We start from the raw sequence: 25,746 nt of genomic DNA, 5'->3' as shown, positions 1-25,746 counted from the left end.
AGCGTGTAAGCTCTATTTTAAAAGTTAACAAATTTTCATATAGAAATATAAGGTAAGATATTTAAACAACTTTAACACAAAGAACTGTATAGAAGTATTATTCAAAGCATTATTGATGGAAAAATTACCATTGTCCCAGAAATAGCTCAGTGGAAAATATTTTTCCCTCCTCTGGAAGTATGAATATTGAACATCTTTTATCATAATCAGTGGTGCTTTTCACCATTTCAGTGACGAACAACCAGCTTAAATTCTGAATGATCCAATTCTTGTGCCTGTTTCTCATATCAGTCTGGCATAATTACACTTGCAGAGTGATGAAAACACAGCTTTGTGTAGTTATTGTCTCTGAAGTAACTGCTATTTACCCTGGGATATAAAATTTAAACCAAATCCTTTCTGACATAGGCAACCTCACCCACAATAAGAGACTTTGCCATTAAAAGGGAGTAAACAAATCTGATGCTTAATCAGAGGACCCAAGCCTCCAGCTTAAGCTTTGTGGCACATCTTCATTTCCCAAAACCATTCTAAATACAGAAAAAGGTGTCAAGTTACCAACATGCTGAAAAGAGAAGCCCTCAAAGCTCCAAGTCAAAAGAAGCTACAAACTCAATGAAGTGGCCTTGCGACTTCCCTTCCAGCCTAGCCTAACTTGGCCTAGCCTAACTTGGCCTCGCCTATCCCAAGGCAGTGAGAGCTGGATTTCCTAACACGGCAGGTTTTGTGACTACACTGGGACAGTAGCATAAGCTATAAAAACAAAGCTCTGTGCAGTAATGGGAGACAACTTAATTTTTTTTATTAAAGTGCTTAATAGGGCCAGTGGAGTGATGGAATTATAGCTGGCACAGTTTCTTGCAAGTGTTTACTTTTATAAGTCAAGTGTTTTTGTTAAGACAAATTGTGTCAAGCAGCATGTTCAGCCCACATGCTTGTCTATTCCCTGAGGATATGAGGGCTGGCCTTGATATCCAAAAGAGGTCAGAAGAAAAATTCCATCTCTTTACACTATCTTGCTGCTTTTAAGAAGTGAAGAAGAGAAAAAGGGACAACGCAGAGTTCCTGACAAGTGGGGCTTGTGTGGCTTTCACTTGGGCCAGCAAAGGTCCAATGTGCAGACGTGAAGAGCCCTCTGTGTGCAGCCTGGGGTGTCTGGATAGTGCAGCTGGAGCTGGTTTGCCAGCAACCTCCCTGGAAGTTGTCCTAAGGGACACACAGAGCGAAATCAAAGACAGCCAGAAGAGACTCAGAGCTTTCAACAGTAACATGAGATTGCCAAGGACATAGCTCTGGATGACACACCTAGGGTTATTTTAGCAAATGAGTGTTTCCACTGCAATGTGGATGCACACAAAGATGCAGCAGCCTCAAGAAAAACAGCGGGACTTGATTATAGCATTATGGATAAGATAGGTGTTATTGAATTGTACAGCTGCGTGAGTCACAAGGTAAACTATCCTGTATTGTTTATAAAACAGCTTCAACTTCATAATCAATGAGAAACACTTCTCCCATTTCCTATTTTCATTCTAACATAATTTGCATGGCAATAGAGCACTGAGGCCTCAATCAGGAAAGTGACCACACTGTACCAAGCACTGAACAATCCAGGGGTGGTTACGATGCAATGTTTGCAACAGCTCTTCCCTGAGTACAATTTTATGGGCAGTTAAATGCTACAATAAGGACACAGAACTTATCAAATAAGACCCAAGTTAAGAGAAAACAGCCTAAATGTACTTTCATCAAAAGTACAGGAAGCAATATGCTTCTCTTAGAACTTGCCTCACACAAAGTAGGCACCAGTGAAATTAATCTCTTGTCTGTGTGATGAAGCTGTCCAGCACATTTTTTGGGATAATAAACTAGCACTCCTCAGTGCAAATCATAACACATTCTTATGTGCAATAACACAGGCAAAGCTGAACAAAGAATGGTTCAGATGTTGAAGTACTGGCCCTTCCCAGCCTCTTCTCTTGTTTTGGAAATCAGTTTAGAGACTGATTGATTTTCCTGGGCTACAGACAGGTTGCAGGCTGGTTTTTAGTTACATATTTTTGCCTTTCCTTCCTCTTTCTTCAGCACCTCCAGAGCTGCTTGGGCAGAGGGAAGGAAGCAGCATCCTGAGACATTTCTTACCAAGGAGGGGCCATGTCCTGGAATTTGGGTTGGATGGTTACACGTAGAAGTCGCTCCTCTGTGTGTGGGCTGCTATTTTTCTTTCTTTACGATAGCCAGACTGTTTTAATCTTTTCAATAGTAATGATGTGTGGAAGGAATGATTTTTCTGTTTATTAAAGCAGTTGGACCATAATTGCAAGGAGAGGGTAAAGGAAATGGATTTTTTATATAGTTCTTGATATAATTTCTAGGGTAATAATACTCAGATTGCTATGTTTGACAAAGGACATATGCATATATATTTATATGAGGGGGAAAAAACACAAGCAGGGGAGGAAAGGTGTCTGAAGGAGAGTGATGAATTTAAAATGCCTGGCTTAGTCTGAGAAGGTGAGAATGGGACAGACAGAAATTGCAGGCTTGACTGATTTCTTCCCTGGATACCTGACATGAGAAGCAGCGTTGGCTACAGCCCAGCTGATGGGACTGTTTCACAGTTTGACTGCAAGCCAAAAAAGCCTGTTGGGTTTCTGTGCTCCATTTGGTTTGTTGCCACAAACAAAGAGTACAGCAGCCAACAAACACCCAGCAATGTTGACCTCCCCTCTGCAGCAGCAGTAAGCTGTTTTATGGCTGCATCAGCAGATAGGGGCTTTTGGTGTAAATGTAGAGAGCTACTGGAGTGATGGAATAGTATTTCACTGTTTTGTCACACAAGCATATTTGGAGGCATATGGGGGACATGATCTGCTTATTCCTGTGTCTGTGATCTATTAATTTATGCAACACCTGCTGAAGAAAAGGGTGAGATTAATTTTGCTTAGATCTAAATGCCTGCCAGGTATTCCCCCCGAACTCTTTTCATGCTTGCTGGACAGAATTTGATGTTTTTAGTGAGCAGATAGTCTTGATCACCTTAAGTGTCTCCTTGAGTTTAAGTGAATTAGTCAGTGCCTTTTTGTCTCCCTTGACCTCTCAGGGTAGTTAGATAAAGAGCCCAGACATAAGTGTCTATGCTGTAAACAGCTTAAATGAGATCCCACAAAAGATGTCTGGACCCGACAGAACCATGACACATCCATAAGGATCACTCCTGCAGTCAGTGGTAGCTTTGTCTCCCTCGCTTCTAGGTGGAATGGTTACAAGGAGTACTTCTCAGAAAGACTCCTCCTGGATCATGGCAGCAATACCTACCAAAAAAAAAAAATAGGAGTTTAATGGGCAATGCTTTCTAATTGCTAAAATAATACTAATACTAATACTAATGTGCCTTGGCTTGCTATCTTCGTTTTTCTTCCTGCTAGAAGTCTTTATTTAGATCTTCTGTCACTATGAGGTCAGAATGTCAACATTTTGTTTACAGAGCTGAAGACGCATTTTAAGGTGAAAAACAAACCCACTAACACTCAGAATATAGTTAAATCTCCTGATTCAACTTGGTTTTATATCTTTTGTGGAGGGCAAATTTGGAGAGAGCATCTGTGCAAGACTCACATACAACTTCATGAAAGAATGTTGTTTCTCCAGTTTACCACTTTAAAGAAATATTATCCTGGTGTCTTCATGTCCATCTTTGAGGGACATTTTGCTCCCTTTTGATTGCAAATGTATTTCAAAGGTGTTTCAGCTCTCTTTCTGCCCTTGTTACTTCCCTAATCACAAGGTCTTGTGGTCTTTTAGGCAGCTGCCAGACATCCAGGGCAAGAGTAATGAGATATCTTCATGCTAACTTCAGAATGAATCTCTTATGAATAAAGGACGATGTCAGAATTCCAGGTTTTATATGTTGTTCTAAATATCTTTTTCAGAAAGTAAGACTAACTCTGATTATAAGGTTACATTAAAACATCTCCAAACTGTGTAGCACAAGTGTTTTTTTCTATCACCAGCAGTTCCTGGTTGCAGATCAGAAGGGCTTTATGTGGCCAATGTGTGACATGTTAGTGTACACTGCTCTCCTGGATCCATCACATCACACATGATAGAGCCAAGTTCTGTAAATTTGTAAAAAAACCACACATTCCATTTAGGCTTGAAAAAGTGCCTGACGAAATGAAGTCCCATAATGTCCAGAAAGTAATTTCATTCTGTATCCATCTGCAAAGTTTTTTCCCCTTTCCCTGAGGTGAAGGGAAAGATCTGCACAAGTGTTAACAATCCCTTTATTTCTACTTCAGCATTTCAGTTGTTGGGTTCTGTCCACCAAACAAGTGGTGTCAATGGGGTCACCTGTGTTTGATCATTAGTGGGAATGCATGTCCTTATCTGCATCCCACACTTGACTAGCACTGCTTGACTCCTCATCAAGCTGGAAGTGATTAATTCAGTAGGACCATCCTTTTCTTGATGTCAAGGGAAGAAAGGTCAGTGCCAGCAACTGCTGATTAAGTTTAGCAAAGTGAGGAAAGAAAATTAGCAGGATTGAGCTTTGTCACCTCTTGCTTTTTGGTTCAAGTCTTCAGTGAATGAAAAATCATCTGTGCCTGATTAGAATTCATGTCTGTCAGAACATATTTCAAAGAGACAGTAACTTCTACATGGCTCAGGCTGAGGTAAGTCTGGAAAATCACCTCTCTTTACAGACAGTTCAGCAAAGACAAATGAACATTGATGAGACTGCAAGATTATTGGTTCAGAGAAAGTAAATGAAAAACTTTTCCTGGAGTTTAACTGCAGTCAAGGATTCTTAAGGATGCTGTGGGTTTTGACCGCCGCTTCTCTACTACCCTCCATGAATAGCATATGAACGTGGTACAGAGAAAGCCTTCTTTAAGGATAGCTAGAAGTGCGGGCTTTCTTAAATTTAGTTTGATTTTGCCATTACCAGGGAGGTAAGCCATGGTTATTTCATTCAGGAAATAGCCACACATTTTTTGAGGAGTGTGAAAAGTCAACTAGATCCCTTAATGAAATAAAGTTTATAAAGGAGGAAGAGGGGGAAATATCAGCAGTATTAAGCCTGCAAAAGACAAGCTCATTTCTCATGATCAGTTGTACAAGAGTAAATTTCAGAACAATATTTTTAGGGCAAATATGACATACAGGAAGAGTGGGAATGGAAGCCAGCCTAAGATAATCTGCCTGACACCCAAGGGATTTAATAGCAAATTGCACAGCACAAGAGACTGTTGCTGTCACGTTACTGTACCTTACTTTTGTTTGGTATTGACTGATTGCAGTGTCAGTTCATTGCCCCCAAAGAACAGAGAAATTGGAAAATAGAGGCAGCATTCTGCTTTTCTTGAAAGAGATCTCATTTTCTGTCTGTAGGTTCTAGAAATATGAACATAAAAAGAAAAAGAGAAAACTGAAAAGAGCAAGACAACATCTTAGCTCAATTTCCATGTGTAACTTGTTAGTTATTTGTACAGTTTTACTTACCGCAGTTGTAAAGTGCTGAGAACAAATCCCACAGGAAAAACTCCAAAGTATTCCTCATGGAATTCTTAATCTTAGAAGTGCTGCAATATCTCACATGTGCGAGTGAATATTATGCATATGATGTTAAATGGGAGATAGATATTTCAATGACCTGCAATAGACCCCTCTTCCAAGCAAGTCTACAGCTCTGGTGACACCATGGTGGTCGCTCTAATTTAGCCACCATATCTTAGAAGAGCTGCTGATGTGATTCCCTCACATGAGACAGGAAAAAGTAGTCATGTCTCCTAAGGCAGAAGCAGCAGTGGTGAGGGAAGGAAAGATATTGAGTGCTACTCACATTCATGAAGTGCTGGTTCCCATAAAATCATCTGGAAGGTATGTGCTGGGACTATTGTTAGTGTTGTCATGATTTTAGCTTGGAGCATTTCCCTGTGTTCCTTGTAACCTGCAAACAGAGCAGAGGTGGGAACATCCAGCTGCTTCTGCTGACAGTCAAAGCCTGTTTGACCAGCTCTAGGCACAAGTGATGGGACTCAAGCAGGAATAACAGAACAACCTCTGAGAATTTGGAAACCAGACTCAGACAAAAGATTCTAGGAGCTAAAACTCTGGAGAAACAATTCCTTTTGTTTTAGCAATTTCTTTGCTCTTTTCCCCTGCCTGGGACTGTACTGTTCCACTTTTACATCAGTTTCTCTTCCCTGTGTGTATTATAATTCAGTTGTTCAGACACATAACTCAGGTAACCAGGTAGAATGAGTCACTGTTCACCACTGGCCGTGTCCCAATGTCTGATTCCATCTGTCATTAAACAACAGCCATGAACAGGAGAGCTGCATGAATATTACCATTAGGCCTTAAAGGAATTTCTTTCTCTTGGTAACACAAAAAAAGAAGAGCTTCATACTGCATTGCAGAAATCTCTATCTTTGGAAGCTCACAAGGTCAAAGGTACATGCAGATTACAGAAACAATGAGAAATTCACAGAAGAATACTCCATCAGTCTTTCCCCGTTCCTTCTCTCTGCTGTCTACCTTGGCAGGAACATCGGTCTTCACTCTGAGAAGTCAAAAAGATTTTCTTCCAGAGAACAACAGAAAAAGAGCAGGCAGTTCTTGTCCTGAATGGCTCTCTACACTCAGCTGTCTGTGAAAGGATGTACAACCCTTCTCAAGATTGCAATTACATTACCTTAGAATTTCTACTTTGAAATAGACACAGCATATTTAAAGGTAAACCCAAACTTTTGAGCAGTATCTTTGAAAACAATCAGAAAATTAACAGTGTGACACTGCATTTCCTTCAGTGAAGTTTTGTAATTCTTTGGAGTCCATTTTTCCCAAATGACCTCTTTATCTGCTTTGAGCTAAGAATGCGTACAAGATGTAGCAGGGTGGTGGCCTGATGGGAATGCTGATCTCTCAGGGAGCTAACCAGAGTATTTGTATCTGCCTGTCTCCGTGACTCATGCACGGGTTGAAAGTTATTCCCCTCTGAGGGCCAGAAGCTACCAGCTCCTGTGTTTCACTGCATGAGGTATCTCACTTGCACCCTCTGGAAAGCTTTCTTACCTGGATAGCTCTGTTGACAAAGGTCCCATTTTGGGATTCCACATTGGTTTCAAGGAGATATTTCATATTTAAGTTCAATGTTTGCTAGTAAAATGAGGTTTAAAGAGAGAAAGCCTATCCAGTCTGTCATGATTTTTTGTTGATTCTGCTCCTCTACTGGTGCCCCTAGAGATACTATCTCAGCACTGCCATCAAGATAATTCCCTGCTTTCTTTGGCGGGTTGTATGGTCTCTTCAACGTGTGCAGTTACCAGAATGGCAAAGTGAAAGGGAAGCAGAGCACAGAGAAACTTCAGACCTCAACTATTTCCTTGTTTTTCTAGTCTAGAAATGGCTGGTTTCGGAGGCAGTTTCTGTAAGGCAGAAAAGAAGCTGGCGTAGAAGGTTGTGGTTGTACTTGGTTCACCCACAGCAGCAGGAAATACACATCAGCCAACATACCTTACTCTCCTCTCTCTGACAGTCTGATAACATTCCTCTACTGTAAACCCAAAACCAATGCTGAGGAATGTTTTGTCTCTAAAGTCTTCCTGTTCTCAAAAATAGGCCCACTGGGACTGGAAGCTGTACCTGCGGTTTTAGTAACCCTTAGGTGTTCTCTCCTGGAATTTGCTCCTAGGAGATACTTCCACAAACTCTTCACACTCATGATTTACCCCACTATGACAAAGCCTGCTCAGCTGTGAATAAAAGTATAGAAATAGACAAATCTTATTTACCTGCGAGCCGGTCAGGATAGAGGTCATTTTAAATAACTTTCAGCTCTCCAAAACCTACTGGTCTCAGTTAGTCCTAAGAAAACATTTCCATTGATAATTCCATGTAACTAGGAATTTTTTCCTGGCAGTTCTTTGCCTTTCTAATCCTTTTCTGTAGTGGTAAAAAGCATTTGGTCTGCTACTTATTTTAGGAGTTTGGTACATATGCAAAAAGAGTAGGATGTAAATCAACACAGGATGCTGTTTTCCCAGATGAATAGCCCTATGTAAATGTAAGAAATTAATATAAAATACTTTCTAATCCAGTTTATTTATGTGGTAAATCATCCTGGACCCTACAATTTTATTTTAAAGACTAAAGAAACCCACCACTTTAAAGATTAATTTTCGTTTGATTCCACTTCTTGCACAAATAAGTTCCATTTAAAAGAATCTAATGAAGAAGTTTCTAGTTTGAGCCCATCCAGCTGTAGATTCCTTGTCATGCAAAGTTTTAGGTAACAGTAAACATAATTTCCCATTACTGCTGCACTTATACTTAGTTTGACTTCCAGTACAAGCTTTAAAGCAAGTGCCAAGCAATTTATTGGGATGACACAAACAATAGAAATGAACCTTAAGTGAGATGTTCTTTATCAGCCGCTAACAGCATCTATCCATTTTTCACCTCAGGAAATATGTAGGTAAAACATTTCATGTGTTTAAGAAGCTTATAGTAGGCCTGTCAAGCATGTATAGGGAATAAAAAAAAAAAATCAGTAATTTTAGAATAGAAGAAAAAATAACATCCTATGAAAATGTAACTTGCTTAACATTTTAACTGTTTAAAAGATTTTTTTTTTTTCATTTCCAGTGGTTTTACATTCCACAGACTATGGAATTTTTTTAAACAGGAAAGGAACAGATTTTCTTTGACTTTCTGGCATCTCCCTCAAAGTGAATTCAAAACACAACTTAAATCTCTGAACACTTCTGTGTTGCCAGCCAGATAAATAAGCATTGCAGCAGGATGCAACACCTGCAGATGTATTCTCCCGAGTTTGTGGCTTTCTTCCACAGAACAAACACTGTGAAATTGCTTCTACAGGTGTCCCACAGAATTCCTGCCTTCCCAGCTCCCTTGCTCGTTGAAAACACTCCACACCACAGGCCAGGCTCAGACCACTGCTGTGGGCAGGATTGCAATGGTTTTGTCAGGGTAAAATAGTGTCAGCCAGAATAACCAGCAAGGCAGAAAGAACATTCACCTCCCCACTGCTTCACTCATTATGTGGGCACATAACAAGGCTCCAGGCATCTAAGACAGCACCAAGTACCCTGATCATTCATAACCTGGGTGACAAGAGCAGAAGCCTTTTCCTTGGGATGGTGAGCAATTACAGAAAATTGGGGCTGTGAGGGACCTCAGTCTAATAACCAGTTTATTCATCTGCCCCAAGGCAAGATCTACTGGCCTGCCCCAAAAATGACAGATGTTTATCTAGCTCTAATATCTTATTAAAAGCTATTGGTAACAGGCACACCACACCAACCAGACAATTTATTTCTATGTTTTGCTGTACTTTTAGCAACATTTATTACCAATGCATTTTGCAAGAAGCTTTATCACCATCTTTCTCAGTGCAATCAAAGTTACATTTAAACAGTCTTGTTAAGAAATCCAATTCATTGTCAGCAAACATAATTTCATTTCCCTTTTATCACTTCTGGAAAATGTTAACTCTATTTCAGCAGGGCATGGGGATACCAGGAGGTTCTAATAGGTTCCTCAGTGGTCCTTTTGTTTCTTGTTTGAAAAGATATTTGCCTTAAAAAGTACCAGAAGAAGTAGGCTGCCACTCTCAGTTAATAGTCTCAGTTACTTACTGATAAATGCAGGGGATCCACAGGAACAATACTGGAGAATTAAGTCCTTATTGCCTCCTAACTGGTTTCTGGTTATCTTCCACCAGGAGGCCAAGGGTAGCCACCCCCTGCTTTACTGGAGAGGATGTATTTGTTCATTGGTACAAGATTTTTCTACCTAAATAGTAGAACTGGGGAGAAAATTAAGGTGGTGCTTGGATTACCCACACAATGAAGGTGCGTTTACTGCAATCTCTGACATTACCGTGCTTTATGAGAACCATTCAAATGAATGAATGCCTCAAAGTAATAATCTTCGTTTATATCTGCTTTTATATCATACATCTTCTATAATTCATGAACCTCTCCCTATAACAAGCCTATAATATTTGACTTTATAACAGTATAACCCTATAAAATGTGGCTCTATAAAAGGAGATGGAAGACAACACAAAACAGACATTTCCAGGGGACAGAGTGATCCCATCCAGTGACTATGGTGCTTTGTAGTGGCAGTAGATGAAGCAATGCCTTCCTGCAGGCTGTAATTAAATGGAAGTACCAAAGCATGTCTGAGAACAGTGCACTTTGTTTCCCTTCAAACATTCCTTTGCAATTAAATACATTATTATTTTAAGCATCCACCTCTTGCATTGGGAAAGTTGTTCCCACTGCAGAGATAAGGAGGAACATAAAGAAGAGATGGGAAATCAAGCAAAAATATTACCTGCTGGGGTCTTCGATGGCCAATAAAGTAATTAACAGCACAGCTGCTTGCAACCAGGTGGAACTAGTCTGCAGTGACCACTGCAATCAGAAGTAGAGGAAAGGAAGGCAGGAAAAGGAGAGAAACTAGAGGTTTTCAGCTGTCAGAGGAAAATAAATTGGCTGGCTCTACCCCTTTCCACTAAGCTGTCGAGTAGGCACATCTTATGTTCCCCAGCCAGTCATGCAGGCTGCAGGAAAAAAGTGGTTTGGGGACTTTCCATTTTCCCTCATCAAAATGTTAATCTTCTGAATAACATGTTTGCTGCAGAAGCCATGAGAAGGGAACAGAGAAAACAGCTGGTTAGAGACAGAGGCTGTTGGAAACCACCTGAAAATGTGCTGTTGAAAACGTGCAAGCACACACTTCCTCATTTTTTATTCATGTGAGAAAACATTCATTGCCGCTGGAACTTTAGGCTGATGCATCCTATGATTAGTTTCCTGGACTAAAAGGGTAAGGGAGTCAACATGTTCTTTAACACTGAACATGGTGATTAAATCTTGCATTCTGAGCAGGAAAACTGGGTGGAAACAGTAAAGTTTTAGGGATATAATCTCAATTAGAGCAATCAAGTGATGGCAAACGGTGAAAACCACAATTCTGTACAAAAGCCTGGTAAGAACTTTGCTTGAGCTAGGATCAAGCTAATACATGAAGCTGGTATTTGCCATGCTGTGTGCAGCCTTCCAGGAGCTGTGTTACTCTGGGAGGCAAAGAGCTGATCACTGGAATCACAGAATTAACGGAAAAGGACTTATTTAACGGTATGAGAAACACAGAACAAGTGAAAAAGCAGTATCTTGTTCATTTAAGTAAACACTTATAAAGATCATCTTCACGAAATGAAAGCAAAGTATGAAAGCAAAGCTTTCCATGGAACAGCAGGAGTTGAGTGGGTTGGAAGGAATCAGAGATAAGGGTGACAACCAGCTGTGAGAGCAGGCAGTGTGAGGCAGTGTGTACTTTTTCCTAGGAATTGAACTGGAACTAGCATTTCCTTCAGTGCATCACAGAACGGGCCACAGATTAATTTGTAAAATTGTCTGAGCATTTGAATTTGAGCATCTTTGGCTACAACTGAAACAGACTTGAAGAGGAAGAAAACCCTAATAGCAAAGGTGTTCAGTCTGCTGGATGAGCTATTTCCACCTTGAGGTTCATACTAATTTTGTTTACTTTGCTACCCTTTCTACCAATCCTGCCAGACACTAAAAATACCCAACACAGTGAAAATCCAGTCCTTTCCACTGTGGACTTTGGCATATGACAATTCTCTCGAGAGACAGCAATGAGATGTGGAATTTCTGAGCTCAGCACATACCTAGGAAGAGGCAGAGGAATATATCTGCTCTCAGTGGTGACCACAAGGAGGTGAAAAAAGAGGAGATGCTGACTGTGACTTGAAGTCTGGGGTTTTTTCCTCCCTCCAGCAATAGAAGCCCAAAACTTTTGTTTACTTATTCTATTACTATTGTAGTGAAGAGGTGAAGAAAGATGATAAAAATATAAACTGGTAAATAATTCAGAAAGAGAAGATTTCTAGTCCAAGAGACAGAATTTATATAGTTTTAAGAGGAAAAAAAAGAGAAAAATGTCATAATATCATCGGATTCCTACCATCACTCTCTTCTGTAACAGTTTTTGTTGAGGCTGAAGCATGTACATCCTTACAAAAATCTCTGTGCCCTTGATTTTAATATTTCTGGTTTACAGGGTATCCACTCAAATCAACAGATAAATCATTCCCACTGTTAAAGTGCTATTCTCATCAAATTCTGCTTTCCACAATGAAACCTTAATATATGGTGTGGCAGTTTGGCAATATTTGGAGCTATCTGCAATACTGTCACAATGACGTTGGCTGATATTCATTATGTTCCTGATTGGAAGACATCTAGGAGAGAAACGAGTGAGTAAGCAGTTTCTGTAAGTCAGTAGGAGCCAAGGCTCAAAAAAGTTCCAAGGAAAAAAAGTGAAATGCTGACGATTAACTAACAAATCAAAGTGACATTCCTGTTTAGCTTTATCAGAACAAAATAACTGATGCTGAGAGGCTGCCTGTGATTCTGGGTACCCACCATCAATCTAAGAAGAAAGGTTCCTGCCAGCCTCAGGAACAGCAGCTCAAAGCCAAGGGGTACAAGTCTCCTGGCCCTGAAATTATCTGTCTGGGGAATGTGTCCTACCTTCCTTGGCATGCTGAATGTCTGGATAGCTGACCACTCACAGCACCTGACCTAGGCTAGGGGGAGTAATGAAATAGTTCCTGTTCTTCTTTCAGAAACAGGTAAAACAAAAGAGCATCTGTCTGTTAGAGTACAAGAAAAGGGCTTTGAGTAACAGTAAAAAGGCTGAAAGGCAACAGAAGCTGGTATATGTGCATCACTTTTCATGTCATGTAGACTTGCTGTAAATCCAAATAGGCATTTAGGGTCCAAATTTCAGATTAGTTTAAAAAAATAAATTACTAGGTAGGTAATCTAATGGTCGTATTGTGAACTGTCTCATAACCATTCCATAAAGGGAAATTTTAATAAAAAAACCAGGCCATTATATCAAACTTCTGTCTATATTGTGTCTATATTGCAGTTCAGGAAAAAAAAAAAAAACGTGAGAGGTTGGAACCAGATGATCTTGAAGATGCCTTCCAACCTACACCATTCTGTGATTCTATGATGGTTCCATGAAAAACACCAGTTGAAAACACGATCAAAGTGTATATCAAGACTCAGAACATTAGAGTGTTGTAACTGCTGGACTCTGCCTAGCAGGCCGCAGCTCCCTGAGAGCTCAGTGAGGGTTTCCTAGGGCCGTGCAACCAGGCGCATCCCGGAGCCCATTTGGGACAGCCCCGCGATCTGGCTCCGGCAGCCAGCAGCGTTACAGTGCAGTGGTGGTAAAGGAGGCAGAGAAGGGTCTCTCATGAGGGTGTGAGATGGCTTTAATCACATCTTGTCCCTGCGATGTTCAGAAGTAGAGAGACAGAGTCATCTGGGTGCGGGGTGGTTTTGTCAGGGGCCCAGGGGCGGTCCCTGGGTGGGGTTGGGGTACAGAACAAATAGAGAGAAACCGAGGGAGTGGCCAAGGCTAGGGCACCCAACAGGGAGAACATGTGAAATAGGAAAAGCAGTGGATTAACAGATCCCCACATTAGAGGACAAAATGAAGCCTCAACTTCTTGTTCTAGAATGCATGATAAAAAAGAAAAAAGACACAGTGACCTGAGTCAAGTGTCAGGGGTGGGACAGAGCAAACAACACCCCAGAGTGGGTCTGCAGAGTGGCTTCTATTGAAGAACCAACTTATTATTTCATGCCCTTGTGCTGTCCCACCACTGTCCCTCCTTGTACTGTCTTCTTGACTTCCCTCCCCAGATGGGAGATCCCCCCTGGCTTGGGAAGGTCAGGCTGCAAGTCAGGCTGCTTCCTGCTGCTCAGCTGCTTGCAGATGTCAGGCTGCAGTGTAACCAGCCCAGGTTTCTGGGCATGCCTAGCACATGCCCCTGTTGATCTCCACTATTTCCAAGTTCTTACTTCACACACACACACACACACACAAAAAAAATTCACAGGGACTTTTTTTATTTTTGCTTACGACAATGACTATGTATTTAATATTTGTGATTGGACATATTGCTAAGCTACAAAAGAACCTCAGAGATTTTCAGAAGCATCTAATGGCGCTAGAAGTGTCCATGAATTTCCTACAATGGGGGCATTCTTCACCAGGAAGATCTGCCTCAGCCTAATAAATCAATAGTGGATGACTTGGAGCAACTTGAGAAACTGCACTAGTGAAAAACTACCCAGATCAGATGATATTTATTCAAGAGCTTAAAGCACTTCAGCTGTGGAGCTGCCATGACTTGTGATCTATAGTTTAGCACCGACAAAATTCTAGAGGAATGAAAGGTGATAGTGTGGCACCAACCTTAAACAAGACCTCCCTGCCACTGGTGGAAATCACAGAAGAAATTCCCCACCGAAGAAGAGAGCAAATAGTAAATATGATCTGTTTGATCTATGTATCCCCATTCATTTTGTCCAGGGAAGACGTCCATGTCATCCATCACATGGACACAATCAATGCTCAAGTGATAAGTTTGCCATCTTCCAAAAATGGTGGCAACAGCGCTCCTTACTGAAAGATCTTCAGCCCTCTCAGATTGGAAGGAAAGATTCCCTCAAGGACTGATGATGGTTTAAGAAGCAGGAAAGAGAACACTGAACTAAACACAGTTTTCCCAGTGGCAGTTATCACCATCCTCTCAGGTTCAGTGTTGGGATCTTTATTCTTTAGCATACCAATAAATGACATGAAAAAGGTTAAAAGTGACATAGTGGAGTCTTCAGGTGATGCATTGATTTCTGGATACTGGGATCATGTGTGGCCTTCAGCTCTAGCTACTGTGAACATCTGCAGAAGGATTGCATGATGTTGACTGACCAAGCAATAAAATGGACAATAAAACTCAACAACAATGACTGTAAAGTAATGCACATGTGCAAAAGACTAAAACCACCCCCCAGAGCCCCCATACAGACTTTTCCATAAATTGTAAATGAGATATTTCCATTCAGGACAGAGCTCTTCCACCCACTGTATGTGCTGCTCTGGGAAGACCAGCTGGATTTTCCAGTAGGTGTCAAACAGGCAAAAATAGATGGTTTAGCCAAATAAATGTCTCGTTGCTGACACAGCTTGGAAGCCTTATTCCCCCTTACTCCCCCCTTCTTAGTTCTTTCCTTCATTCCTATCCAGCCTTCCCTGCTCTTTCCTCCCACATCCACTGATCCCAAGTGCGTGACCCCTCCGTCTGGCACTGCGACCTGACGGATCATGAGGCAAGCCAGCTCAACTCACCAAAGACAAAAGCACTTCTTTTTGTTATTATTTAAGTGACCTTTCTGCCATTGCAGTAAATTGGCTTACTGTGTGTCTGGAGGAGCACCAGCAATGCACAGGCAATCTGGGGTTTATGAAGCCAGGAGCTGGGGCTGCAGAAGCTGAAAAGAAGGGCAGGACCTTTCCCTCTTGGCAGCAGCAAGATTTTATCTTGGCTTAAGCTGTATTATGAAATCATAAGTTGGTGCTCACTTCTTAGCATATGCTACTGGCCCTGGACAGCAAATTACCTAAATGAATCTTTATTCTAATCCTACACCAAAATAATTACACTCAATGAATCAGTCTTGGAAAGCAATATGGATAGTTACCTTCAAACAGCATAGATAATTCTGTGAACAATGTCCCAAAAATTTGATAGCCTTATCCCATTAAGTCATCATTTAGTTCTCCCAGCTCTTCTCCCTGTTTAACAAATCATGAGGAAATTTAACTACAGAAGTCTGTTATAAAGTTTATATATATGCACAGGTGTTTTTGAATCTCAAAATCTTTTTCCATGCTTTAAGGGGGAATACATCCATCTTTATTGGATTTTTCTTCTTCTGAGCACAGAAATAAACACGTTGCTATATTCCCTGCAGAAATGTTATAGCTGAACTCATACAGGCATTTTGGAAATGATTTCACCATTATTGTGAAGTCCCATGTGTTGCAAAACTTGTCAAAGAATGTAATGCTTTAGGGATTAATTACAGGCTCTGAGTCACACTTTTGTAAGGCTACTACAAAATGGCATCCAAGGAGCACTCCAGGATAAAACCATTTTAAGTTTTGAAATCTTAGAGCCTGAAAACAAATGACTCTACCTGGAGACAGCCTTCATGTGGGCCATGTCTCTGCCCTAAGCTGATGTACCAAATCCAAATGTGACAGTATGGGGGTCAATTGGTCAAAAGGATCCACAGCTTGGGACGAAGACAAGGTCAGCAAAAGAATATGTCATTAACAGATGTTACCTGCTCTTTCTTCAGAACATACGAATGCAGCAAAAACCTGCACAAACTTAAATGTTTAAACTGAAGAAAGCCCAAGAAATAAAGAGTGTCTGTTCATTTTTCTAAGAATAAGACATCTTGCACTACTGTTACTGTGACAGACAGTAAATCTCAGGGGGTCCATGCATGAGGCTAATGAAGCACAAGAAATGTGACCATATCCAACACGGAGACTTTTGAGAGCTTGCTCTCTAAATAAAAACGAAACATTTAGCAGATGTGTTAGCTCATCAGTTCCTAATCAACACATTTGAAAGACAATCAAGTTTGGCCCACAATACAGATATTGGCTTTGGTAACTTTGTGCTTGTATGGGATTTTTTTGGTACCTCTTTTTTTTTGCTCTGCAATCACTATAACCATACTGATCAAAACACCTAGAAGCTTTATGTGTATTCTTGCTGGTATAGCCTGGCATAGAACTGGCCCAAAGCATCCTAAATTGTGCCACACCTCTCTTCCAGCAGCAGGTCTGTATCCAGGTTAAGTGCAAATATAGCCAGGCCTATATCTACTGCTTGATTTTTGTGTGAACAGGAGACCAGTGAAGCTGGAATGCCAGCCTGTCTCAGATGGAAAGATGCTGGAATTTACATGGGCATTACAGTCCACTGTGGTAACCCTCAAGAAAATAGCCATAGGCAGCTAACAGATTGATTAAACATGCTTCACCTTCCTGGCCTAAGTGGAACTATGGAGGTGCATTAATGTAAACATTTGCATTTAATATATTACATCATCCTGGAAAAATGACCATGCATAAATACAAACCCAAGCACAAATTTTATTCATCCAGTTTATAGTGAGAAAAACACATGATCTTGTATTCTGCTGTTCAAATATCAGCCTGCAGGAGCCCAGGAAGCCTGCTTGTGAAGCCATGACAAATTGCTGCTAGAAAATATGAGTGAGGGAGGGAGCTCAGGAACAGCACCTGGTGCACATCCTGGAGATGACATGGTGCAGCTCAGCCTTGGCTTCCACCTTCCCTTTGACATTGGCCAAAATGCTGCCTTTCTCCAGCGTCTGTTTCCTCTCCTCATTTCTGTTTCCCTTCAGGATGTCAGGCATATGATCCAAGGTGCAGAAGTTAGGCTGAAAGATTTCCCTGGAAGTCCATTTAGGAATTTAACTAAATGCAACTAAAAAGTAAATTTTAGGTCTAAGATTCACAACCAGGCACTACCTAGGGTAGTCAAAGAAAACAGTTTTCATAGCCGTGTAGCACTACTTAAGAGAGGCAACTCTTTTACATATCACTTTGCAGTTAATTCCCAATTTAATGAGACTTCACAAATTAGAACTTTAAAAAAGGGCATCTTTGTAAACTGGTAGTTCAGCATATGGATGCGGGGGGAAGGAAAGCTATTTTGCATGTCTCTAAAAGCTGATACCAGAAGCTGACAGTTATGAAATATGTTTCTAAACAGAGTACAAGCTGTTGGCTTGATGGCAGGTTGAGTGGGGAGCAGGGGGAATATCCAGAAGTGAGTAGGAGGATTCAGCCTGGCTTCAGCACTGAGATAATCAAAACTGATGTGAAGCAGGAGTGATCAAAGGCCAACACCAGACAAGAGCTGGAGAGAAATTGTTGCCCATTGATATAAAAAACATTTCTTCTTCATTCCCAGCATCTTAAGGGACATACAATAATAACATTTTTTAATGGCCTATGGAAGACTGGGGTGAAAGAATGGTCCTCCATGTGGTTTTTGATAGCAGCATTGCTGTAGCTTTGGTGGCCACAGAAAGTGAAGCTTGGAGCAGATATAAAACATTTCGTTCATCAGAGCAGATATAAAACATTTTCAAAGCACAGAGTCACCTGCAGAGTCTCAGAACCTGACAAAATATCTGATTTTTCCAAATATATCAGCAAGGCTAGTAAAAGATGTTGTCTCTCCCTACTGATCTTGCATTTCTGGAAATACTGTTCTATAGTTTTCTACTATAACAAGTTACAACACAATTAAATTGTACAAAAAGTGAAGTCTGGGAAAGTTCCTGTACCACTACTGAATAGAACAAGGGAAAGAGAATAACTGCTGATGAACACATTAACTTTTTGCTTCTTAGCAGTGTTTAAGGGACACATCTTTTAGAGTTTTCGTCCCTCATCTATCGCTGGATTCAGTGGACGTGACCCATGTTAGACAGAGAGAATAGTTTTGCTTAGTAGAAAGCAGACACAAATGTCAGAAGGAAAGGCACTCTTAAATGAAAGGAGAGACCCTAGTCAGTGCTAAGCAAAGTAACTTCTCTTTTTGGGTGTCAGTGGAGTTATGGCAGTTTGTCACGCAAATAGGATTCTGAATCTCATTTCTCCCAACATTACCTTATAAAACTGATTCAGGAATACTGATTAATACTAGCAGCAGTCATTTTAATTCTTCTCTGAAAGCAGCCACACAACATTTACCATGCTGACTGAATGATTTCCCACTGGGGAAATGTCTAATGTCTGAGACTAGGAAGTAAACCTGGGACACTAGAAAGCCAACAAGGGGGACAAAAAATTTGAGGGAAAATAAAAAGTGAAAAAGTAAATAATTAGTAAAAACACAAGCAAAATCAATTTGCCTGTTTTATTGCCTGCTGATCCCACTTCTTTCCAACCAATGCAAGAGGCCACATGCCAAACCAGTGTAGATGTATTGTACCCCGGAGTATGTTTATTCCCTTGATCACAGCCCTTTCTCACTGTTGGAATGCATGCTATGAAGCTGGGTCTGACAAACCTCTGAAAAACACTTCCCTAGACAAGCACAGTGTGACAAGAAATCAAATTCAGTTCTCCTTTATGACTGATTTTCCTTTAACCTTTGTCATCTTTGAAGAAGACATCGGAGTAGCGGAAGTCCCTTGCTAATCTCAAGCACCTTCTGAAAGCAGACTCTAAAACCTGGCTTTCCAAAATAGTCCTAATCTCTGAAAACTGCTTTCAAAACCTGCAGTAAAACAGCCAGCCATCCATTCTCAGCTCTTGTCACAGTAACTCAGAGAGATACACAACCACACTGACGTGTTGAAAGCTAGTCAGATTCCAGAGAAGGCCATCTGCATACAAAACTTGCTCTGTTTTTGTTGTCTCAAATAAAGCCTACTTCTATTTTCTTAAGTGTTTTTTTGTGTGTGTGCCCATGTGGGGCTTGTAATAGCATTTGCTTGAAACGGGCACAGAAGAAAAGAGGCCTCAAGCACAAGGCTGGAATGATGCCCCTGAGCACACCCACCCTTTTTATTCCAAAAGGCAAACTTCTTAACAGTGTGGTCATTGCCAGGAAAAGATCATATTTTAGGACTTGGTATTTTTTGTACCTTAAAATAAAGAGATTTATAAGTTTTTATATCCTGATTTCATCCAGTTTCTGTTCCCTCTCTCCTGGTTCTGTCTTTTCTGCTGTTCTTATGCCTACACCTCCTCCTCCTTTTCATTCCATTTCGTGACTATTTTCTCTGGATCTCTTGAACTATGTCTTCTTCTAAAATATTCTGAAAATAATTTATTCTGAGAATAATTTATCTAAAACTTTATGTTCTATGCTTTAAATTAGTTCTTCATGGTGGCACAGAAGATCTCCAAATCCCTGGTTTAAAGACATGGAGATAGGTGTGGAAGAGTTGTCAAAAATAATGGCAAAACAGTTCTAGTGTTCTGTGTCAGGAAGGAGGCTGCTGCAGATAAGCAGGAATTGCCATCCTTTTAAGGGACAACTCGCACTGTATTTTTGGTAAGAAAAGGATCCACAACTGTCATAGCACTACTGCACTAATTGCAAAGCAAGCCAAAACCTGAATCATTTTAATTTAGTCCCACAAAAAATGCACTTCAGAATCACCCTCACTGTGCACAGCCCACATGTACTATGTTCCTTCCCTGAAAAAAACACAAAAGGTCTATTATTAGTAAAGGGCAGCAGCAGCAGCCTGCACCAGAGCTGGGAGAGGAGCACTGGCAGGACTGGAGAGGCAGTGCCAGTAGCAGAACACATTTGCTTGCTCTTCAGTGAGCCTGGCCAGGACTTGCACAGCTTTTGGGACTAGCAGCCTGAAGGGACTGGCTGCACAAAGTTGCAACAACAAAGCTGTTCTGTGCTTATTTAAGCAAAACACTTCCTCTGAGGCAGAGTCTGAGAGCTCCCCATGGGAAACTTATTTACATATTTGAGTGAGACATCACTCGGTTTTGCGAACATTTCTCAGGACTGTAAACCCTATAGCTTGTCTAAATCTGTGATCTTGCCATGGTTTCTTAGCTTCTTCCCAGTTACAGGCAGAGAAAAATTCCAACCAATAAACCCTTTTAAAAGTGACTTTTTTTTTACTGCTGAGGGAGAAAGAAGAGCAAGATGAGCCTTAAGTTTTCATCCATCTGGTGGTGAAGTTTGTGACTGTTTTTAGCTCTTGGACCACAGACCATAGGCTTTGAAGACTTTCTAGCCCAGACAACTCTCTCTTTGAAGGACAAAAAAAAAAAAAAGTCCTTTCTTCTAGTTAACAAGGCTGTTTTGGGTCATTGAAGCTGTGCAAATCTATGAGACAGCACAAATCTAGTTAAGTTGACTTAATCAATTGAGATACTTTTAATATCAAGTGGCATGGAATGGAAAGCCAATGTATCCTTTAAAGCACAGGACTCAGATGTTACAGGAAAGGTCACTGGACATCTGTGCCACACATACCCTGTGCTTCATTGGACTGGGGGACTGACACAAAAGTATGGGATTTACGGGAGAGGAGAGCATGGGGTAAGAGAACAGTTGTGGGACTTTATCAGCAGCAATATCCTGCAGAAATGCACTTCTAGAAAAAGCACAGGACCAAGCTCTTCCCCCCACACCCTTTGCAGGAGCAAAGTTTTGACAAAATTCTTTTTTCTCTTGTGACTAAAATGGAAACCTGGACAGCTGTGATTCAGATGCTGGCTCGGACATGTGGTTCACAACCATGAGTGTTGTGGTCCCCAGTGCTGCAGCAGCACAGAGCATCTGGCCACAGCAAGAGCAGGCAATAACACTGCACAGCACCACGAGACTGCCCCAGTGCTGCACACTGCACACGAGACTGCTGCCCTGTGCACACAAAAGGAGTCCTTCTGGTGGAAACCTTCAGGAGCTCTAAACTGCTGAACGAGTTACAGACACTTTGTGGGGCTGCACAAATACCCCCATGGACCTTGCTGGAAGTGTTTTCCCATCGAAGCAGATTTCTTTTTGTACTTCAGAGCACAAATGGAGGACAAGGAGCCCTACATGAAGCCATTAGCATTCCAAGCTGGGCCCTACTGCTGCTCTGGTGTTCAGAGGGGAAGGTTACACACCTTTCATATTGCTGATAACTTGTTTTCCACAGAGATGCTGCTGTTGATGAATTACTCAATACCACTGTCCAAACCCCTACACTCTATCTCCCCAGTCTACGGCTCTCCATAATTGTGCAGCCCCTGGGACACAGGGCAGGAAGCTGAGGGAACAATCAGATTACTGGGAGGCCAGGGAGAGCAGGTGGAATTGTAAACAGGCACAGGGAGAAGGCAGAAAGACCTGAGCAAGTATCTGTTGTTTCCAGCTCCTAGCATGGTCAAGTTATTCTGTTCAAGACCAAAGATAATCTAAGGCAGAGTGTGTTCCAGGGAATCCATTATTACTGGAGAAAAGAGGAATTGGCACCAGCTGCCTGCAAGCACTTCTATGAGGGAACTGGCTGATGACAGACTTCACCTGGCCACCTGGCTGGAGAAATGGACAGAGATGGAGACCCACGCCAGGGATGGTGTGGAGCAGGCCTGAAAAAAATAAAGAGAAAAAATGAAGGAGGCAAAAACACCAAAAGGGAGGGGTGGGGAAGGAATAAAACCACTTTAAAATCCAAAGTGTCTGTTCATCCAGAACATCGCCCTCTGTCTGTACATACCCAGCTCTCACCCAAGAGGTACAGCAAGATAAGGCCCAGCCCCGTCCTTGGCAAATCGCTTTATTTTGCTGTGTATTGTCTGCTAGCTGGAGATGTCTGCTGGCTGTTCTTTTATCATGGGCCTTTGTTTGCCTGATTTTCTGTACACTTTGAGGTGCAGGGACACCCAGGCTGTCATTTTGCTCATGCACCATTTCTGGCAAAAGTTGTGATCCCTCTGCCTCCAGGTGACCCCCAGGAGCTGCTGTAACACGTCAGTGCACGTGTTGCATTGAATGTTCTGGTGCACTTTAGCTGCAGCAAGTCCAGCAGCATCCAGTGGGAGGTTGCTGAGGCTGAGGATCCTCTGAAGCTGTTAATATCAAAGCAGAAGAGAAAACATGTTTAGGAATAAGTGAACTTTCATCTTCACAAGTTCTTAGCAGGGAAGGGAGTAAGAACAGACAAGCAGATCAACAGCAACTGAAGTGAACAAGGTACAATGATCTTCTGAGGACATGCAGATCTAGGCCCAGAAAACTGGAGTACAAAAAGTCAACTTTTTGCTGCTCCCATATCAGACTTCTGAAGTAGGTGCCCACACTTCTTGGACAGGCCTTGGTGAGCTCAGCAGCTCTCTGGAATTCTTTTCTTTAAGGCACTGTAATGAGGAGGTCAGCATCATAACTCCCAGTCTACAGTGAGGAAACTGAGGCAGAAGGAGGAGAGGTGAACGAGCCAAATATGCAGCCTGATTCAGCTACAAGCACTTTCAAGCTGCTTTTATTCTCTCATGCAGAAAAAGAGAGCTTCATGCTGTCCAGGAGTACACACCACCCAAACTTCATTTACTTGGCTCATCAGCAACGAACTCTGCAATGTCATCAGATACTGCTAATCTTTTCTGAAAGTTATGGTTTGAAGGGACGGGTAAAATGCTTTCCAAAACCAACAGAGTGCACTAAGAAAGGAAAAAAAAATATAAGATCTGCTACATACAAATGTCAGGTCAGACACAGAGCTAATGTTTCTCTATGAGCTGAGAAAGGGGTGGAGCACAACCTGCTAAGAACAGGGTGGAGTACAACCCTGCTAACAGAAAGTCTTGTTATGATATTTAGTCTAACAATTTCAAGGAGAAATGGGAGGTAAGGTGTTTTCACTTAGTCTGTGGTTTTATTCTGCAGCAATGCTATGGACGTGGCAATTCCCAAACTTGTCCTGATCTCCCTGCTGAGCTGTGGCTTGGCAATGGGGATTTGAGAGATGAAGCACTGCTTTGTGCAAACTGTGTTTTCACCAGATTCTGGGTGTTGCTGTTCTCTGGGTTGTTTGGTTTCACCTGCCTCTCATCAGAAGACCACAATCTACTTTGGCAGATTGCATAAACAGGATCAGAGCTTTCAAAAATAGTATTTTTGATTTTTTTTTTCTTGTATGCAAGCTGAAAAATACACATATCTGACTTCTTGTGCAAGTCAGATGATTCAGAATCGGAGACAGACTTTAATTAGAACATTTAACCTTCAAAACACCATTATATCAGTGTCATATCATAGCCCTAGGAAATTTTTCAGAATGGCTTGTGTTTTTGAAGCTATATATATATACACATACATACATATCTGTATATGTGTACTTTTTCTTTTCTTAGAAGATGTTCACTATCTACACACCGTATATATGTCAGGAAAAGCATAGTGAAGATACATATGCTGAAAATTAGTTGAAAATAAGAATGTCACTGCTAGGGCTCCACTGCTTAAAGCCAAGCTGGAAGAGAAATAAAATTTGTTTCCATGTAAAGCTACTGGCACAGTAGAGGGAGTCTTATGTGAAAGGACTCTGGGAAGCAGCAGCAGTGGGCAGGGTGTTGGAGAGGCAAACTCTTCTAAAAACTCTTATCCTAAACTGCAATTGTGTTAATGCCTGTGACAGACCCTGCAACCAGGACAGGAATGAACAACCTACTCATTGTTCCACATCCCCTGAAGGTGCCGGTGCAAACAGCTCATTTCAAAGTGGTTTGCACCTAAAAACATATAACCTTGAATCAGAATGCTACAAACCCAACATGACTCCGCAGAGAGGTGTTGTGATATTGACATGCTCATTCTGGTGTCCCACCGGTAGCTGCTGAATCCATTTTGTAGGAAAACAAAGGGAGAGGTAATTGCACAATATGCAAAGGCTTGTGTAATTTTCATTAAAGGTGGAAGAATCCCCAGGGTTTTATTTAAGCTGAGAAGCAGTGGGCAAAGCCATTTGAAATGCACAGAGGTACCAGTACGGAATGGGAAATGAACTAACAGCAGCTATAGGTCAGTGAAGGTTGCAGCATAAAATAAGAAAAAAAAAAAGGAAAACCAGATAATTATCCTTTCTTTCCTAATTAACCCTTGTTTTCAGTTTCTGCCTAGCTTTGCAGCCCTGAGGGAGAATGTGTTTGCAAGACAGCTGCCAGGTGATCCAGTTCAAGGTGTCCCATCACTTCTGAAGCAGAAGCAAATTACCTGGACTCGAGAATAAACTGGCAACTACAACAAAATATCCGCTGTCACTTGTTATTTTTAGAGCAAGAAAACGAGATATGTGGCCACAAAGGAAACCCCACCTGCACGCTTCGAGGCTAAGTCTGAGGACACTTTTTTTCCTCTTAAAGGGCACCACCACCCTATGTAAGGCAATTTTGACAGGCTTTCAGAAAGTCAAGCTGCCCTCTGCAAGCCTGTGCAAACTCTTGTGAGTAATACTGAAACAAGTTTAGAGGCAGCTCTCCCTGGTCTTTATAAAAGAACCTGTAGAACTGTGCTTTTCTATGCTTTTTAACTGACCTACATTTTTCCTCTTTCCTTTAAATAGTCATATCTAGCAAGATCACAGTTTTTTATTTACATGGAAAAGAAATTGTTGCCTGACATTCTCTTAAAAAAAAAAAAAAAAAATCAAAATTTTCTGCAGAAAAAGGAACAAGCGAATGTGACTCATAATCTTCCAAACCTATGTTAGGGAGAAAACACCTATTCTGCAGGAAAAGGGGCAGTCACAGGTGGATCTAATCCCCACTAATGCCAGACAGTGCATAAAATCTTCCAGCACCACCAGAGGTAGATTCTGAATCAGGAGAAAGAGGGGTTTACATGTTGTACCCAGCCCCTGACTTCATAGCATGGAAGTAATTCCTACGTGTCACGGAAGATCATAAAGAATAGCTTGAACAGGACACAAAGCAATTACTGCTACGAGCTCTTCACAGCTCTCTGCTTCTCAATCACTCCTCCCAGCCACAGCCTCCTGGAAAAATTTACATTTCTTTCCCATAGCTCAGACACATATTCTACCGAGCAGGAAGAATGATGGGAAAATTAAATCCACACATTAGACTAAAGTGCTTCCCTGCTCAAGGAAGATGTGTTACATCCACAGCAGAAGAAGAACAAGCAATTGATCACTGTGTCACAGGACAGGATGAAGCTGCTGTATTAGTATTGAGCTGGAGTGTTCCTTCTCTTAGGAAGCCAAGCTGCATTTCATGGAT

At 41.4% G+C, this 25,746-nt stretch overlaps 3 long non-coding RNA genes across 3 annotated transcripts in view; 1 reads left to right on the top strand and 2 right to left on the bottom strand.

Moving 5' to 3' along the window:
• Window positions 1-24,757, top strand: part of LOC121672879 — a 34,883-nt gene extending 10,126 nt beyond the window's left edge. Inside the window, exon 3 of the long non-coding RNA XR_006019070.1 lies at window positions 24,618-24,757. This is a non-coding gene — a long non-coding RNA (uncharacterized LOC121672879). The remainder of the gene's footprint in view (window positions 1-24,617) is intronic.
• On the bottom strand, window positions 3,040-10,823 carry LOC121672878. Its single transcript, XR_006019069.1, has 4 exons — window positions 10,372-10,823; window positions 5,846-5,953; window positions 5,273-5,397; window positions 3,040-3,314 (listed from the first exon to the last, which is right to left on the bottom strand). It is a non-coding gene; the product is annotated as an uncharacterized LOC121672878 (long non-coding RNA).
• On the bottom strand, window positions 18,888-22,321 carry LOC121672881. Its single transcript, XR_006019071.1, has 2 exons — window positions 22,230-22,321; window positions 18,888-22,101 (listed from the first exon to the last, which is right to left on the bottom strand). It is a non-coding gene; the product is annotated as an uncharacterized LOC121672881 (long non-coding RNA).
• Window positions 24,758-25,746: the final 989 nt, after the last annotated feature.

This window comes from Corvus kubaryi, unplaced genomic scaffold, assembly GCF_017639235.1.
Source record: "Corvus kubaryi isolate FWS band 111438036 unplaced genomic scaffold, C.kubaryi_AGA036_p1.0 65022, whole genome shotgun sequence".
NCBI classification, from domain to species: domain Eukaryota; kingdom Metazoa; phylum Chordata; class Aves; order Passeriformes; family Corvidae; genus Corvus; species Corvus kubaryi.
The sequence above is the reverse complement of the archived record's forward strand: the minus strand, read 5'-3'. Positions and strand labels throughout refer to the sequence as shown.